The following is a 16,133-nucleotide window of genomic DNA, read 5'->3' as shown; positions in this document are numbered from 1 at the left end:
AGGGAAAGTAGAAATAGAAAAAAATCTACCTGATCACCACCTGAAAGAGATTCGGCAAGGAAAACCTACATATTGCTATATTATAGCAAATTTCCAAAACCCCCATCTCAAAAAGAAAATATTAGGAGTAACAAGAAAAAAATACAAATATGATAGAGCCAAAATTAGAATCACTTAAGACTTAGTGTTGGCTACAATAAAAAACTGTAGGTCTTGGAAAACTATATATCAAAGAGCAAAAGAACTGAGGTTGTGGCTGAAAATATCATATCTAGCAAAGTTACGCATGATACTAAATTAAAAAAAGGCATTCAATGAATTGCCAGACTTTTAGGATTTTGAAGCTAAAATACCTGAAATCAATAGAAAATTTGACATACAAGATCCAAGAGAAATATAAGGTACATATCGAAGACTATTTACCAGGGACTCAATAAGGACAGACTGTTTATTTTTCATAACTTGAAATGCAAATTATATATTAATTGTTAATAGTAACTGGGTAGTTCAAAAGAAAGATTGGGGTAGAGCTGAATATGATGTGGTACTAAAAAGTAAACCATCTAGGAGGGTGGTTATCTATAGGAGGTGAAAAGAGTGATTACCTTATACAAATGAAGTGTGAGAGGAAGAACTAACACTGAGGAATTAGATGGAGGAGGAAGGCTGGTAGTTTCTGGGACCCTACTCTCATAGGGAATGGGTTAAAGAGGAAACAATACATATATAACTAGGAAGGCATAAAAATCTTCTGAAGTTAGAAAATTAAAAGACTAAGTAGATAGGAGGGAGGAGAGGATAAGGGAGGGATTTTAGGGTGGGAGGAGAAGATAAGGGAGAAATCTTTGGTGGATGGGGTAAGTTAAATAATAGGAGGGAAAGTTAGTGGGTAGAAAGAAAGTAGAGTAGTTAGGAGGGATAGGAAATAAGAGATACACATAAATATAAAGTAAAGATCAGGACTAAAATTTATTAGGGAATAAAATTGGGGGTAGTAATCATGATCGCAGACAAAGATAAAGCTAAAATAGATTTAATAAAAAAATAAGGAAACTACATGATATTAATCAATATTGTTTTAAATTTAAAATAACTACTAGAAAGTAATAAGGTTGGAATATTTCTGTGGTACAGGAAATGATGATTTGGTGGACCTAGAAAAAAATGAAAGACTTGGACTTATGAAGCAGATTTTATCGACTGTCAGAGAAACAGAAATACAAGCACAGTATGGTCTTACATAGATGTATATAAATGTGTATGTATGATTATATGTATATATGAGTATGATTATAGATACCTAAGTATATGTATGTATATGTATATATGTGTATATGTATGTGTGTGTGTATGTGTGAGATATATCTGTGCTTAATTGTAGCAACCTTCTGAGGGCGGGGAGATAATGGAGGAGGAAAGAACAAAGTAAAAAGTGCACAGCAGAGAACAAAAAAAAAGATTACAAGGAAGCAAAGAAAAATGGACAGTTCAGAATACAATGTGTAATATTTATTAAATAGGCTTTGTTGAAATGGATATTTATTGCTGTATATTTTTAATCCTCTCATGTTCTACTGTGCACATGGCCATGCTTTTTTTTTCTTTTCTTATTTTGTATCTAAGTTTTAGTATTTAAGTTTATAATGTTTTGTTTTCTATTCTTAATGTGTATTTAAGTTTAAAGTAAATTAATTTAAAAAAAAAGAATTGAGACTACTACGGCAGTCTCTGATCAGTCCTGAAATATCTATCTACTACAGAAAATTTGCATGGCAAATATTAGTGCCTTTCCCATTTAGTGCCCTTCCCAATCAGAAGAATTGATTGGAGCCCATCTCTTCAGGTTTCAGGAGCTGAGGCCCATAGTTTAATGGGTTCATTCTCTCTCATCAAATTTTTTTTTTGTAATTCACATTAAATAGAAAATTTCTTAAATTTTCTCTGAATAATCATGTGAAGAGTCACTCAGAAATTAATTGAACAGAAAATTAGCTTTTTACTTCTTTTTTTTTTTTTTTTAGGCAATTGGGGTTAAGTGACTTGCCCAGGGTCACATAGCTAGTAAGTGTCAAGTGTTTGGTCTGAGGCCGCATTTGAACTCAGGTCCTCCTGACTTCAGGGCCGGTGCTCTATCCAGCTTTTTACTTCTTGACTTCTATCTAGTTTTCAACTTTAGGACTATAAATCTACAAATGAGGAGCTTTAGTCAAAACCACTAGCAACTGTAATAGACCATACTCAACACTTTTCTAGCTGCTAAATTGTCTGGAACCAGTCCTGTGTAGCCAATGTTCACAAGGGAAAATTGTGATATTTCTACTGGAGTTAAGTGTCCAGTTTCTCCTTGATATTATTGAAGGAATCTGCTCCCATGTCACTAGCCTGCTCTTGTTTCACCACTCCTTGTGATTATTTGAGGATAAAATGGTTGAGATGGAGGGCTGAGGTCCCCTATGGGTATATGTGAGACTGCATCTGTGACTTCCTCTGTGAAGGTGTCCTTACCAACTCTAAACTACTGGAGAAAGCAAAAATATTGGTGGTGAAGATATGCCATCATGTGGTGAGGAATTGTGGGTTGAGTTGGGTTAATGAATGTTGTTACTGAAACTTTTCAGTTAGGGGTCATGGGAAATGCTTGACTCTTGCATTTGTCCCAAAACGCCTTACATGCTCAGTGGTAGAAGTATGTAAAAATTCTGCTTATGTTATAAATAAATGTCAGGTGCTTTCTGGTATCTGTTGTTGCCCAACTACTGAAGAAGTTGTTCATCAAAACCTGGTCCCCACCGTCAAAGCTGCCTTATTCAGAAGCCATATATAATAGCTAATTGTATGTTTAAATGGAAGGTTGTTAAACAAAGAGTCCAGAGTTGAAACAGTCCAGCTATCCTGAGTATGGTGTTGCTGATAGCTCCTCTTTCTCAAGAACCACATCAATATTTGTCAGTACCAGAGTATCTGCATCTAAAAACACACATTTTGAATACTGAATTAATGACCAGAAAGTAGAGTTCGGTTAACATGATGCCCAGCACAGGCCTTTTCATTAAAGTTAGATGAGATGAATCCTCACTGTCCAAGATATTGACCATGATGACTGCATTGCAAATTTTCTCTAAACTTTCCTGTGATGGTGCAGGTGGAATCAACATTACTGGGAGACAGTGACTGGTCACCATTTAGTGCAAGAAACCCAGGCACTGGGGAGAAGGAGCAACTGGGAGGAATAGCTAGAACTTCTTTATCTTAAAAAAAGAGTTTAAATCTTTATTAATAAGACATTCTAGCAATGTCTTATTGTGCCCAATTACCTTAATAGTTTTTTGGCTATATTGGTCAGCCAACCACAAGAAGTTTCTCATGTAATGTCAGTTTCACAGGAGATAGAGGAAAAGGGTTGTTGCTAGCCCCCATTTCCAACTTCAACAATTATGGTTTTCCTCACACCTCAGCTCTATAATCAATCATATTGCCATTAAGCACATGATACCACCTATCCTGTTCTGTGCTTTGTTCTGTAGTATAAAAAGGGGAGCTGTCCTTTTGCTTGGGATTTTTGATTGGAGACTGAGGGAACCACTGAACCATCTTATTTTCAGGTTACCAATCATGATAATAGAATGTTATCTTGCTCAAAATGTGCCTTAGCTTACTTTTTTGTTGAATTTAACTTGCAACAATACTTAATAATTTGCTATATAATATGGCTATTTTATGCTTAATGTGTTATAATAGCAGAGAAATTACTCATTATGTACATAACATGGAAATCATGGACAGAACACATTTCAGCAATATTGAAGGAATAGAAGGTCAAATCAGAAACAAGTGTTTATTAAGCACTTACTATGCTCCAGGCATGGTGCTAAGTGCTGAGGATACACAGAAAGGCAAAAAACAGTCCCTGTTTTTAAGAAGGTCAGCCTCATTCAGGGAGACAACATGAAAATAATTATGAACAAAAACATATGTGCAGAATGTATAGTACATATATATAATATAATATATGTATGTCTATGTAGCATATATCCAAGACAAAGGCACTGAAATTAGAGTGGATGGAGAAGGGGTGGGGGTATTTTAAGTGACATTTGAAAAAAAGCCAAAAAGGAGAGGAGGCAGGGATGAGGAGGAGAAGAATTCCAGCCAGTGAAAATACATGGAGTAGGGATATGGAATCTCTTGTGAAAGGAACAGCAAGGAGGTCAGTGTCACTGAATCATCTAATATGTGGGAGAAAGTAAGGTAGAATGAGATAGGAAAGATAGGGAAGGGTCATGCTATGAAAGGTTTTAAAAGCTGAATAGGATTTTATATTTTATCTTGGGAGTAATACAGACTCTTTAGAATTTGGGGGAAATGGTCAGACCTGTGCTTTAGGAAGATAATTTTGGTAGTTGAGTTTAGTATGGACTGGAGTGAAGAGAGTACTGAAGCTTGGATAACAACCAGCAGGCTAGCATAAGAGTACAGGATGAGCTGGTAAGAACCTACCTCAGAGTGGTCATAGTACCTCAGGAAAGAAAGGAGTATGCTAGATAAGTAATGAAAGTAGAATTGACAGGACATAACTACTGATTGAATATGGGGTGGGTGTGGGAGTGAGAATGAGGAGTTGAGAATGACAGCTAGCTACTGAAAAAGTTGCTTTCTCCTGGATCAGAAGAAAGAAACAGCACAGGCCATGAATAGAAATGGATCAGATTCACTCTACACCTGTTGCTGGATCTAGGCATCTTTTACTTTGTGCATCAGGACCTCAACTCCCTTCTGGCCCCATTGATGTCTCACCTCCTGGCAGGGGAAGTTTCTGTCTAGTCTTACATTCCTTTTCTTCACTGTATCTGTTGTACAATAATACACAGCTGTATCCTCAGTATTAAGGGAAGTCATCTGTAGAGATAACATGCTGTTGCCATCATCTCTGGAGATGGTGAATTGACCTTTCATGGAGTCTGCATAGTATTTACTACTTCCACCATTACTAATGCCTGCAACCCATTCTAGTCCCTTCCCTGGAGCCTGGCAGACCCAATACATCCAGTAGCTACTGAAGGTAAATCCAGAAGTTTTACAGGAGAGATGCAGAGAACCCCCAGGCTGTCTCACATCTCCCCCAGACTCCACCAGCTGCACATCACACTGTACACCTGCAATACAGAGACATTGTATCAAAGTCAATAATCACATTAAGTCACCACTTCACATTGTCCCTCCCTCTCCATATAAATACCTTGGAAAATAATCAGAGGGAAAATCCAGTTCAGCCTAAATTTCATGATGAGTTTTTAGGTTAGTCCTCTGTGTGGAAGGACACAAAGAGCTTGAGCTTGTCTCCTAGAGATACAAGTACAGGTTTGGGGCTGCTTTTCATCTCAGTAGGGAAGGACCCAATGTGCATGTCTTGCTCTATTCAAAAAGAGGAAGAACACCTTCTTCCTCCCAGGCAAAAGTCTCTTTCCTGAACTTCAGAGAGAAAGTTCTCCTAGAGCTGGTTCCAAAGCACTGGAGCATGTTGGTGACACTGAGACTCCCAGAGCTGATGGTTTTGACTCAGTATCAATCACACCACATCACTTCAATAACTCTAAACAGTTGGTTCTCATGTAGCAGACCTTTCTGTGTTCCTAATGAGCTTCTAATCAATCTTAGTCTCATTTCTGATTGTCAAAGCTCCTTAACCATCTTACATTTCCAATGATGAACAGATTGAATCTGTTCTATGAATCACTTTCTTCTCGGGGTCTCTTGTCCAGATTCTTGGCACATCTACTGCTTTCTGAGTCTTCTTTCTGTTTCCCTTTACCTAAAATTACATTTCACTTAAATTGTTTACCCACATTCCCAGTTATACTCCCCCATTATCTTGCTAGAAGCAGCTCATATTCCTTATTTCACTCTTCTAAAGTCACAGTGTACATTAAAAAAATTGCAAATCTCTTCCAAGAAACACCTTGTCCTCAGAAGGACATATCCTGTTTGATAGGACACTGACCTAATATTCTGATTTATGGAGCAAGTATGGCTCAGATCTCAATGAGATGATTTTCATATTTCAAGTTCCATTCTCATTACCCAGAATATCCAGCTCTACTGTCACCTACTGCAAATTTAATTGTGTACTCAGCCACATTTTTTCTCACTTCTACTATGTTTTATTTTTTCCAGAAGAAGGATTTGTAATTTCAGACTCCTTATGCTTTTAGAGAGCTAGATCCAGAGACCTTTAGAGATCATCACTATTTGGGAGGATTCAATTCAGTGGGGAAAAAAGCCACTAATCCCTCTCTTGGTCACCATTATAGATACAGAATCTTCATCATAAGCAGGAGGGGTGTGAGCCTTGTCTTTTTGTTTTCTCTCCCCTGTTATTGTTATTACCTTTGAGTTGATTCCTTCTTATACTATTATTTACTAAATTAATGATAATTTATAATACAACAGAGTTGTGAATAGAGTTCAATGACCATAGAAGAGAAAAGTTCTTAACTGTCTTCTTCAAGTGCTGAGTCAATAAGTCATTATTTCAGACATGCTAGCATAAAGATCTTAGACTTTTAGACTTCTCTTATTTCAGACATAAAATGATCACCCTATGTGTCCTATTCTCAGATAGTAAAAGTTGCCAAAGTTGAGAGCGTCCCATTCACTGTTTGTAAGGAAATTTAAAGAACTGTTCATATTATTTTTACTGACTTAGTTGACATGAACAATTTTAATAAACCTGAGAGCATTTGGGGTCCTTGCTTATATGATGAAAGCAACTGATGCTGCATGGGTAAGGTCTAGATTAGCCTTGTCCTTTGGGTTTATATAAAAAAGCAATCTAGCTAGTTGTAAACAGAGGGAGAGTCAGCTCTGCTGCCCAGAGTTGAGCTAAGGAAAAAAGCTCTCCAGGGGATGTAATTGTAAGACCTGTCCGGCAAAGATACTGTTCCCACAAAGAGAAACAGGGAAGTTTCACAATAAGAAAAAGGAAGTCAGGGGCTTAAAGTGGCAGAGACTTGAGTTAGCTTGGTCATATATATTCTTCATATGTGTCTTTCAACTAGCATGTTCTATGCATGTGCCCATTCTTCCCCCGATTTTGTGTGTTTTTGTGGGAAAGTATGCCTCATGTTTGTAGTTAGAAAGTTCATGCTATAACTTTTGTCTTTGCTTTGAACTAATTGTGTCAACTGGTTTGGGCCCAGGAGTGTGGACTTACAAACTACTTGGGATACCTCATGATTATCCAACATGTAAAAGTGACTTGGAAGAGTAGGCCAAGAAGAGCATGCTACATTGGAAATCACAAATTTTTTTCCTGGTAACAGGAAAAAAAAAATCATTAGATTTCTTTCAACAAGAATATAAAGAAATTTGCATCAAAATCTGATTAGACATTCTTAGTCATGTGACCAAGAAGATGAAAAAATCTCTATCTTCTCCAGTCCTCACAACCTCTCAAATGTTTTCAATATAACAATAATGCATGAGAAGTAAAAGCAATTTCAGCTATCAACATTATCTAATCACTAAGCACTCTAACAAGGTAGCAAACTGATGTAGTAATACCAGAGAACATTTATACTTCCTAATCCCTAACATGTTCACTCAGAATTCCCTCTCATTCTAGCTCCTAAACCCATGGAGGGGTGGCACAACCTGACCCATAGGCTTACAACAGAACTAAATTCTTTCCATTCCAAACTGTGCAGCAGAGGTGGAGGAACAGAAAATTGAATTTTTTTCTCTTTCTTTGGAATTGTATGGCAGCATGCTGTGCTCCAGCAGTACTTAATTAGGAAACTAAGGAACAGAGGGAACTTGAATAGGAAGCCAAATGTGTAGGGCTCCACCAGGTCTGAAGTCAAAGATCCTGGCATCCAGTTGATACCATTTATTTTGTCCCTTCAGAAATCACATGGGCAGATTCTGAGGCCACTGAAATGTGAATCCCCCTAGCACAAGAAGAGGCAGAGCTTTGATGTCTAGACATTAGGGAATCTACCATCAAAGCAGAAGGACTTAGAAGGTGATAGGTAGATAGATAGATTACTAGATAGATGGATTGATAGATAGATAGATAAAGATAATGAAAAGAAGACTGAAATTACCAAAGATCTCAATAAGAAGAAAACTCACAAATAAGCCAATAAAGAAGATATTAATAACATAAGAAAAGATAGCCCCTAGAACACCTAAACAATTTCCAACAATGAATAAATATTGTAGTACAAAAGAAAATTAATCAATACATGATGCAGCACAAGGCTCCATGGATTCCCAAGCTCTCTTGGGGAGTGACAGCATGGAGTCACAGCAGAATGTTTCCTAATGTTTCAAGAAAGAAATGAGTGGTAAATGTTGGGTTTATTTCCTGTGTAACAGACATAGTTGGTTGTATAGGAAAACCCAAATCCAGGTGCAAATCTCACCAAAGATAAAAAGAAAGAATAAGTGGTGGGAAATATAAGTATACAAAAAGAGAAGAACAGTCTGGAAGGAGAGGAACAAAAATCAATAACATGAAAATTTTGTTGAGGCACTGGGCAACCTGTTTGCTGTAGAATGCTGAGGCACCAGGATCACCTCCTGGTGTGCTAAAGTGGGGCTGGGATGCCTCCCATTCCATACTGCTCCCCTTCCCCCAGGGTAAGAGGGGCCTTTCCCATTAATCCCTCAAGCTACCTGGGCTACTGCACTGCTGCTCCCCATCTTTCTTCTGGTTCAGCTGTTCCAGGGTTTTTTCTGGGGTAATATTTTCTGGGTTTTCAGAGGTTGATTGGGGAGGGTGAGAGGGACTACCTTTTTACTCCACCTTCTTGGCTCCTGGAAGCGGAAGTTCCTATAATACCTTTTCTTAAACCAATCCAACAGCAAAAGTCTCTAAACGGTTGGTTCTCATGTAGCAGACCTTTCTGTGTTCCTAATGAGCTTCTAATCAATCTTAGTCTCATTTCTGATTGTCAAAGCTCCTTAACCATCTTACATTTCCAATGATGAACAGATTGAATCTGTTCTATGAATCACTTTCAATATACAATACTGCTCTCTAAGTCATGATGAAAAAAAAATCCACTTAAGGATTATAGGTCACCCAGAAAGGTCAAAATGCTTGAACATCAAAATGCAAGAAATAAATAAGAAGAAAAGTCTAAACAATGAAACAAACTTCTCTAGAGTTTGTAGTGAAGAGCATAGTTTTTGTTGTTGTTTGTTTGTTTGTTTTTTCTTTTTTTTTCCTGGAGATGATACATGAACACTTTCCAACATGTAAGTAATCTTGGAAGCCAATTTTAACACATATATACACGCAAGGAATCTAGAACTACACACAAGTAACCTAGAACTAATGTTTTAGTCTGTGTAATCAAAGTCTTCTGGAATTCCAAAGCTTTTATCAATTAAAAAACAAGAAAAAAGAATAAGTTTTATTGAAATATAGAGTTTTTATGAACAATATGCAAAAATTTATAAGCAGTATGAATTTGTGAAAGGCAATCAAGATGAATACATTTACAAATTAGCAGAATAGGAGAAAAATAAAACTTGTTAAAATCTCATTTCTTATAACATAAACAAAAACATTACAAATGAGATGCAGACTGAAGAGATGATCTTTTCTAGAAGGAGCACTGCTAAAATAAATGGATCTGACAACAAACTGATTTACAGACATTATGCTACATATTTTGTCTTCTGTGTAGAACCTTCAGAAAGTGAACTCTATTATAGATCTAATACAAGTGTTCTTGGAAATACTAGGCATTTTTTAAAAAAAAGACTGTGAGTTGGACTTAATTTTCCATGTAGACTAAGTCCATAATATTGTGGCAGAAATGGTGATATTGGGAGTGGTTTGGAGACCAAAATGAATGAAATTGTTAATCACATTGAGGCATAAAACAAACTGATGAAATCTGAGGCTCACTTACCAGGAGTTCTAGTCTGTGCAGTATCTATTACAAAAAATAAAAATATTCCTGAGATTCCAAGAAATATTAATATTGGTGACATCAGCATAAAAGTGCCACATCTGCCTGATGAGGATGGGATCTGGACCCAAAAAAGGAAAAACCTTGGACTTTCCTACATGGCCAAATCTCTGGCTTTCACCTGAGGCTATAATCCTATCAACCGGCCTTTCATTATCTCCTACACCCAATCTCCCAATTCTGTTACCTAGACCTCCATTGTCTATTACTTCCTAATGGCCCAGGCAACTTCCTGCCCTTAATCCTATCTAGACTCCATTCTCCCTTGGCCACATGGCCCAGGTTTGTAGCATTCTGTTCACCTCAGCTTGCTGGCCACTCCCATCCAGACCCTCCTTAGACCCCTTCTCCAGTCACTCCAAACTACTTGGCCACTCCTAGATCCCTCCCACAGTCTTTCTGTATATAAGGTCCAGCTTGTCTCTATTAAGGTGCACAGATTCTTAAAATCTAGCCAATAGCTCACAAATGTTCCGATTCGTTAAGAGTCTGGCCAATATGGCAAATATTCTAATAAACCTTGTCCTTGGCTGAAAGAAGGCTTGGGTCAAATCCATTTGGGCAGGACCTGCATGTTGTGATTTTGGGGTCTCAGCACCCTAAGCCCCTAAACCTCAACATATCCTTTTTAAAATGAAAAACCTACTCGCAGGTAAAATCCAGGGTAGCAAAATCATCCAACTTTACCATGCAATTGTTTACAAAAAAAGATGAAGAGAGTCTTAACTTTTGCTGTTGGATTGGTTTAAGAAAAGGTATTATAGGAACTTCCGCTTCCAGGAGCCAAGATGGTGGAGTAAAAAGGTAGTCCATCTCACCCTCCCCAATCAACCTCTGAAAACCCAGAAAATATTACCCCAGAAAAAACCCTGGAACAGCTGAACCAGAAGAAAGATGGGGAGCAGCAGTGCAGTAGCCCAGGTAGCTTGAGGGATTAATGGGAAAGGCCCCTCTTACCCTGGGGGAAGGGGAGCAGTATGGAATGGGAGGCATCCCAGCCCCACTTTAGCACACCAGGAGGTGATCCTGGTGCCTCAGCATTCTACAGCAAACAGGTTGCCCAGTGCCTCAATAAAAATAAGGGAAGCAGCACTACAAAGGGACCCAGGCAGTTAAACACCCTGCAGCACTCATCTGAAAGGAGCTGAAGAAAGGAGTTGCCCAAAAGTTCCAGCCTTGCTGACTCCAACCCAATACTAAGTAAGCTGTCAGAACCCCACAGCCTCCAACTGCCAATCAGGAGGAGATCTTGAAGCCCAGGTGGTAGAGCAGGCAAATACCAACACCTGGCCCTCTGAGTGCCTCAGTGAGGGCAGGGCAACCAGTGGAAACCAGCTCAGAAAACCACCAGGTGCCTGGGCATTCTACAGCAAAGGAGTCTCCCAGAGCCTCAACAGAACTAAGGGAGGCAGCACTGCAAGGGGCCTCAGGCAGATAAACACCCTGCAACACCATCTAAAAGGAGCTGAAGAAAGCTAAAGGAAAGGAAAAGCAGGCAACCTAGAATTGCCCAAAAGTTCCAGCCCTGCTGATTCCTGCCCAATACCAGGTAAGTTGCCAGAACACTATAGCCTCCAATTGCCAACATAAGAGGCCCCAGCACACAAAGCCAGTGACCAGGTCCTAGGCTCCCAACACAAGAAGCTTGGGTGAGTGCCCTCTGCTCCCCACAGGAGAGCTCAATCTCTTTAAAGGCCAGGGAATAAAGAAACACCATGAGTAAAAAGAAATGTACCATAGATTCATATTATAAGAAGAGTGAAGATCAAGACAGAAATTCTGAAGAGGACAACGTTGTCAACAAACCCACATCTGCAACATCAAGAGGGAATATGAACTGGTCTGAAACCCAAAAAGCCTTCTTGGAAGAGCTCAAGAAGGATTTTAAAAGTCGAATGAGAGAAGTAGAAAAGTCCTTAAAAATACAATTGGCCAATTGGGGAAGGAAGTACATTATCTAATAGAAGAAAACAAATTGTTAAAAACTAGAATCAGACAGATGGAAACTAATGACTCTATGAGAGAGCAAGAATCAGTCAAACAGAAACAAAAAAAGTGAAAAAAATAGATGAAAACGTAAAATATCTCATGGGTAAAACAACTGACCTGGAAAATCAATCTAGGAGAGACAATTTGAAAATTTTTGGTCTACCTGAAAATTACGATGAAAAAAAGAGCCTGGACAGTATCTTTCAGGAAATCAGAAAGGAAAACTATCCTGAAGTCCTAGAACCAGAAGGTAAAATAACCATAGAAAGAATTCACTGCTCACCACCTGAAAGAGATCCCAAATTGAAAATGCCAGGGAATATAATAGCCAAATTCCAAAATTACCAGATCAAAGAGAAAATACTGCAAGCAGCTAGAAAAAAAACAATTTAAATATCATGGAACCACAGTCAGGATTACACAGGATCTTTCAGCTTCTACATTAAAAGACTGTAGGGCATGGAACATGATATTCCACAAGGCAAAAGAGCTTGGATTGCACCCAAGGATCAACCACCCAGCAAAAATGAGCATGATCTTTCAGGGGAGGAGATGGATATTCAATGAAATAGGAGACTTCCAAACCTTCCTGATAAAAAGACCAGAGCTCAATAAAAATGTGATCTTCAAGTACAAGATTCAAGAGAGACATTAAAAGGTACATGGGACAGAAAGACACAATATGTTGTTAATAAGGGTAAACTGTTTACATCCCTACAAGGGAAGATGATACTTGCAACTCTTGAGAACTGTATTGTTATTACACCATGTTAAAGGAGTATACATAAAGGGGGTGGATATAAGTTGACTTTGATGTAATGATAAAAAAAAAAAATCTAATCAAATGAGTTAAATGAATCCAAGTAAGTGGATTAGTCTGATCTAAGAAAATGTACTGAGAAAGGAGGAGGCAGACAAGGGTAAATTACATTACAGGAAAAGACCCAAAAGCCTATTACAGCAGAGGGAAAGCAGGGAGGAGGATGAGCATTGTTTGAACCTTACTCTCATCAGATTTGGCTCAAGAAGGGAATAACATAATCAGTTAGGTATAGAAATCTAACTTGCCCTATAGGCAGTGGGAGGGAAAAGGGAAAAGACAAGGGAGGGAGGATAGAAGGGAGGGAAGAAGCAGTAAGGGTAAAGGGGAAGAAAAGGGAAAGGGATAATAGAAGGGAGGTGAGACTGAAGGAGGTGGTGGTCAAAAGCAAAACACTCATGGGGGGGAAGGGAGAAAGGAGAAAGAAAAAGTATTATATATAATTGTGTATAAAATCAGTATGTTAATATTAATATTGTTTTTTGTCTTAGTAATTTTTAAGGAAATGAGTAGTCCATGTGTTATATTTTTCCCCGAAATTTCATTCCTATGCCCTCATAAAGCATGCTATCCTTGTTGCTATAGTAGTTTGAAAATGTATGTATGGAATTCCTTTATTACACACAACTCAAAATATTGGGATGTTTTGCATATTTTACAGAATTCTGGGAGTGCAGTATTCCTTAACTCTTCCTGCTATTTGTCATGATTATTTAAAAAAATACATATGTGATGCTTGAAAATATTCTTTTCTTTTTTAGGAAAAAAACACAAAGCTTCAAATTAACTGGATTTCTAAAGCACAAGATTAAAAATTTAAAAAGTCGCCTCCACTGACACTTTCTCCAGGGGAAATTATTTCTGACAGGGAGAGAGAGAAATATTGGACCCATGGGGCTGGCTACTCTACTGACCATGTGGGACTACAGTGAGACTATCACCTTCCTATTCCTGGATGCTATGTTTCTCATAATGTAGCCCAAGATTGCATTTAATTTTTTGGATTGCAAATCACACTGCTGATTTATGTTGAACTTGCAGTCCACTATCTCCCACACTTCCCCAGGTTTCTTAGCAAAATTACTCCCTTACCATGCTTCCTCATTTTTGTTCTTGTGAAATTTATTTTTTCAATTATGTGTTTACATTTATCCTTATTGAATTTCATCTTATTACATACAACCCAGAGTTTCCCAAACTTATTTGGCCAACTAACACTATCACCATCACGTCTAGTCCAATTAAAAAAAATTACTCAGAGTCTCCCTGGAAATCTGCTTTCTTTGCTTGTTAAGAGCTGTTGGTTGTGGCAGCTAGATGTTGCAGTGGATAGAGCTCTGGCCTTGGAGTCAGGAGCACCTGAGTTCAAATCTGGCCTCAGACACTTGACACTAGCTATGTGACCCTGGGTAAGTCATTTAACCCCAATTGCCTCACCAAAAAAAAAAAATTTGTTGACCACCTATCAGTTATAACTCACATTTTTATGTTTATTTGGAAAATAATGTAATCGCTACAACTTTAACTCTGTTACAAAACACATGACATATATACTAATGGTTTTTCAAAATTCTCTTCTCTTCTTTCCTTTCCTTCCACAGCCCCTTTATTTTTATTCAAAGCCCCCCAGTTGCACCCGAGGCTACAACTGCCCCTCCCTGTATCATTCCAGCACCCCCAGGGCACAGTATTGCCCACTTCTGTAATCTTTGTGTGTATCAAAATGTTTTAGATGCTTACTCTATCATCTACTATGTTATCTAATCCTGCCAGTTTTGTATTATCAAGTCATTTATGAATATGCTAAATATACAGGGTGAAACAAGCTTTGGGCACCTCATTAGAATCTCTAGCCACATTGACACTGAACCCTTAACAACTACTCTTTGAATCAGGTCAATCTACCAGCTCTGAATCCATCTGATTATGTTGTCATCTAATTCATATCTTTCCAACTTCTTCACAAAAATAGTATGAGATACTTTATCAAAAGCTTTTTTAATATATAGAAAAGCAATATCCACAGCACTCTCTCTGTACTAGTTTATTAATTTTGTAAAAAAATGGAAATTACATTAGTCTGATATCAGCTATTCTGTATGAAGTCATACTGGATCTTTGTAATCACTGCTTCCTTTCCAGGTATGACTCAAAAATCTCCACAGTGCATAACACTTCCATTGAAAGAATTAACACTTCCAGTCCCTCATTTCTTTCTGTAAGTGTAGGATTGGGGGAGGAGATAGAAAATTGATGTTTGGATAATTGAAGGATCAGAGGAGATGTGACTTCTCTCTAGGCCATGTAAAGTTTAACTTTGGGGCTCAGTGTAAGAAACAGAGTAGAGAGAATGCAAAAATGTGGGGAATAGACAGTTTCTCTCTATTTTTTTTTTAACCAGCCCTTGTCATCTCTACTGAGACATAATAAATATCTACAATAATAAGTAGTTAACCATATTTGTTAGTGATAGAACAAAAAACAGAGAATATATCAATCAGGCAATCATCAAATATTTATTAAGCAACTATTATATGCCAAATACTTTTTTAAGTAGGGGTGATAGAGAGACAAAAATGATGTAATTTCTGCCCTCAGGCATCTCATCTTGCTTTTTAATGAGGTAGACAACATCTTTATATACAAAATAGCAGGGTGAGGAATGTGGGCACTAGCATCAAGGGGGATCTAAAAATGCTCTATGTGGAAGCTAACATTTTAACTTGTTCTTGAAGGAAACTGGGGATTCCAAGAAATGAAGGTTAGGAAGAGTACATTCCAGTCATGAGGGAAAAAAATACGAATTCGGAGTTAGGAAATATTGTATTTTGTGTGTGGAACAGCAAATAGGACAGTATGGCTGTATGATATGATGAGTATTATGTAAGAATACAGAAATAATAGAAAGGAATCAGGTTGTAAAAAGCTTTAAATGACAAATAGAAGACCCCTTTTTCTTTTATGTTTTTTTTTCAGTTAATGAAAATCTGTCTTAAAAGAACCCTTGTTATACATATGTATAGTTAAGCAAAACAAATTCTTTCATGAACCATGTCCAAACAAATACATGTTTCAATTGGTTCCCTTTATCCAGAATCTTTCTGTGAAGAAGTGGATACTATGGATATCATACATACTCTGGAATTAAGGTTAGTTATTTATTTGATCAGAATTTCTAAGTCTTTCAAAGTTGTCTTTACAATATTGTCATTATATAACTCATTCCTCTGGTTCTTCTCACTCTGAACTAGTTCATAAAAGTCTTTCCAGGCTTCTCTGAAAACATTCTTTTTATCATTTCTCATAGCTCAATAATATTCCATCAAACTATGCCATAATAT

At 37.6% G+C, this 16,133-nt stretch overlaps 1 pseudogene; it reads right to left on the bottom strand.

Annotated features, from left to right (window-relative positions):
- Positions 1-2,316: 2,316 nt before the first annotated feature.
- LOC114028572 lies at positions 2,317-3,182 on the bottom strand (annotated as a pseudogene).
- Positions 3,183-16,133: the final 12,951 nt, after the last annotated feature.

This window comes from Vombatus ursinus, unplaced genomic scaffold (assembly GCF_900497805.2).
Source record: "Vombatus ursinus unplaced genomic scaffold, bare-nosed wombat genome assembly UNPS02014890.1, whole genome shotgun sequence".
In the NCBI taxonomy this organism is placed as follows: Eukaryota; Metazoa; Chordata; class Mammalia; order Diprotodontia; family Vombatidae; genus Vombatus; species Vombatus ursinus.
This window is presented reverse-complemented; position numbering and strand designations above follow the sequence as displayed.